Genomic DNA, 4,283 nt, shown 5'->3' with positions numbered 1-4,283 from the left:
TTATTATTATTATTATTATTTGAGTGGAAAGTTTAATGGGCCTTGAAGTATACCTGGGGTATATAGCCGACCCAAGTAATCTTTAATTTTTATTTAAATGATGAAACTCCCACAAGTTTACTGTAGAGTCAACCAGCAGCATAGGATGAACATGATTACCGTTTTCTTACTTTTATGAAAAGAAACTATTTTCAAAACTTTTTCATGTTTTTTTATTATTAAAAAAATTAATTAATAAAAAAGAATTTTCAATAAAAAAGAATTTGGCTTTTTTAAAAAAATATTTTTCTTTTCCATGTTTTTTTTTTACTATTAAAAAAATTTAATTAATAAAAAATAGTTTCCAATAAAACAAATTTGGCTTTAAAAAAAATATTTTGTTTTTATTTTGAATGAAATATATTTTTAAAAAATTACAAAAAATTAAAAAATATTTTTTTATTTATTTTTTAATTTTATCCCTTATAGTTTAATTTAATTTGATTTATATATCAACTTTGATCCTTATTTTTTTAATTATTATTTTTTTTTATCCTTTTCTTAATTGAATTTTTTTATCTGTACGATTTGGTCTTTTTTCTATTTATTTTATTTGAAGAAAATTATAAAATTAAATATTTTTTTCAATTTCACTCTCCTTCAACAATTTCATATATTAGATTTATTCTCAATTTTTAAAATAAATTTAATAAGTTATTTTTTAACTTATTTTCTATAGCATAGTCAAGTATTGAAAAGTTTTTTTCAACTTATTTTTTATGATATTACTAAAAATAAAAAAATAATTTATTTTATATGAATTCACTTAAAAAAAATATTTTTCAGCAAACAAACATGATTTTAATTTAGTTTTTGTTTGGTGAAAGCATATACCATTTTTATTCCCCCCACTTTTATGATGTTGGGCTAAATTAACTAATTTGGTTTAATATAATTCAGTTAAGGTTTTTGATTTATTTATAGATTTTGAAATGTTTTAAAATATAAATATGTATTAAAATTATAACTATATTGAGATTATAACTAAAATTGCATTTTGATAATTTTAATATATTTTATTTGATTGAACTCAATTTAGTGTGAGGATAAAACTTTCATAGGAATTTGTATTTTCATTATTCCTATCACTTTAGAGTAGTAATTCTCTCTCTCTAGGTTTTTATGTATTGTAATTTCATCATCACTCTCTTCTTTATTCTTAGAAAATAAAAGATATAACATTTTATTTATAAAAAAACTTAAAAAATATAACATTTTATTTATAGAAAAACTTAAAAATTTTATAAATAGTAAAATATCAAATTTTCTATTAAATAATATCACAAATAATATTTTAGACTAATTTTAAAAATTTATTCAATCAAATCCTTACTTGATTATTTCTAAGTTTAGAACTATAATACCATATATTGATTACATTCTAATCTTTAATTTATAAAATTTATTTACAATTAAGTTACACTTAATTAATCATTTTATTTTAATTTTTGACTAATAGTTATTATGAGTGTAACTTATTAGGTTTGTTAATAAGTTAGTTTAAATATAAATCATAATTCTAAATAAAGTAGGATTAAATAAATTAAATAATTTAATTTTCTATTAATTTAATAATTAATTGATTTATATTTAAAAATCAAATATAATGTTTAGTAATCTGTTATGATCTTATAAATATTAAGAAAGTTATAAGTGGTTTGACTTAATTTTTTAGTGATTAATTTCTCAGTGTAATTATTATTAATTCATCATAAGTGTTTCAATTTAAATATTATAATATGAAGTATGTCCGCTTTATTAAATCGTTTTAGTTCTCAATATTATAATCATTGATTCTTTGAAAAAAAAAAAAATTCTTTTCAAAACTTGTTTCACATTTGTTAAGGATTTTATAATCAATACTATTTGAAAATATATGAAATATTTTTCTCAATTCATCTAGAATGATAAATCATATCTTGATTACTTAAATACCTTAATATAATTTATGTTATACCCATTATTTACTTATTTGTTACCCTTGATTATGACAACATGTGGTTATGATCAAATCATGAAACTTTCTATATAAAATAATTTAGTAATTTCAAATTTAAATATCACTCATATAACTATCATGAGAACTTTTTTAGAAACACAAGTAATCTTTCCATATGAAATTTTCCTGTAGGTTAGTTCAATGTACGTATCATATTACAAACACTTGTATATTAGTTTTAGGTATCCATCATACCTCAGTTTATGAAAAAAATCATTTTCTTTTATAAAGGAAGAAACATATCATACACCAGAATAATATTGATAAAAAACATTTAGAAACTTAAACTATGATTAATGTGCAGTCTTAATATAATATTGATAAGGAACATTTAGAAACAATATTTTGATGCATTATTAATCTCATAACTATAACAACTTTATAAAGGAAGGAAAATAATATACACTAGAATAATATTGATGAGGAACATTTATAAACCTAAACTCTAATTAATGTCCTGTTTTAATGTAATATTGACAAGAAACATTTAGAAACAATACTTTAATACATTATGAATCTTATAATTATAACAATTTTGTAATTTTTTATGCAAAATATTATCATTCCATAAACTTTATCTTTACTCTAAATTTATTAATTAAATATTAGACTTATTAATCAAATATGATTGAATATTAAAAATAAATAAAATCTTTATTAATAATAAGTGTTTTACATAAATAAAATTAATATTCCGTATAATGAATCAAATGATTACATGACATATTCACTAATAATATGCTTATAATGCATGGAAGCAATCATTTTTGCTATGATATGCATTTCAATATATGATATTTTTAGCATGCATGAAAAGTACTATAATATTTTTTACGATAAATAGGATTCAAAGGCAACTCATAATTTCACATTTTAGATAACGATTTATTTTCTTTCATAAAGATAAGAAAAAAAAATATAATTTATTTTCAAGTAATCACTAATTAAAACACTACCTTCCGGTGCAACACATGATATAAGTGATAGTATTATAACTCTAATTAATATTCATTTTTAGTAAAATATTAACTAGGAATATTTAGAAATAATATTTTGAACAGGATTCAAAAGCAACTCATAATTTCACATTTTAGATAACAATTTATTTTCTTTCATAAAGATAAGAAAAGAAATATATAATTTTTTTTCAAGTAATCACTAATTAAAACACTACTTTCCGGTGCAACACATGATATAAGTGATAGTATTATAACTCTAATTAATATTCATTTTTAGTAAAATATTAACTAGAAATATTTAGAAATAATATTTTGATGCAATATAAATTTTATAATTATAAAAATTTTATAATTTACTTTTCAAAACATTTTCTTTTATCTAATGAACTTTGTATTTACTTTGGATTTATTAATTAAATATTATATTTATTAATCAAATATATATAAATATTAAAAATAAAAAAACTTTTATTAATAATAAGTATATTTTATATGAATAAAACGAGTTTGATTTATAACCAACTGATTTACTATAAAATATATTCACTAACAATTAAGCTATATGAGAATCATTAGACATCAAATATAGCATAGCTTATCTTTGCAAAAGATGTAGAATGTTGTTTTTTGTTTTCTTACCTTACAATTAAATTTGAATGCTAGTAATTTTCCCTTGGATTGTTGGCAGGGACTTGCCTTGTTGAACCTGTCTGCTATCCTTCATTCTCTCAATTTCAAGTTATTAGACCAACGAAGGGAATTGCTTCTTTACTAGAATTGGTCAGGTTTTCGTTGCAGCAACGATCGAGGAATATGCGGACCATGGAAGCTGATCATAGAACCTTGGCCCATGAAAGCTGTGACCAACTCAAGTAACAGAAACTCCATGTGAACAACTGGAACTTTAATGTTGTCTAGATAAAGAAGTTCCTTGACCTGGAAATTTGGATCCTCCAATGTTACAGGTTCATCAACAAAGCCTTGCTTGCGCTGGATATTTGCTTTGAAGAAGACGGGGTATGCAGTATTGATGAAGATCAAGAAGCGAAGGCAGTGCCAAGGCTTATTCCTATAAGGCTACAAATCTATTATATGCCATTGTAGATGCACACTAAACATTTTTCACCATGCAAGGAGCTAGTAAGGATAGAACAATTGCATCAGGCTTCATAATACTAACTGCTACGCTTCTATCCTTCACAAACCTGACAATAGTTATGCTAGTCCCTGTCTTTGATCGCATCTGTCCCTTTATCAAGAGCTTTAGCTAGGAAACCCACTGGAAT

Source organism: Populus euphratica, unplaced genomic scaffold (genome assembly GCF_000495115.2).
Source record: "Populus euphratica unplaced genomic scaffold, PopEup_1.0 scaffold312.1, whole genome shotgun sequence".
NCBI lineage: Eukaryota > Viridiplantae > Streptophyta > Magnoliopsida > Malpighiales > Salicaceae > Populus > Populus euphratica.
This window is presented reverse-complemented; position numbering follows the sequence as displayed.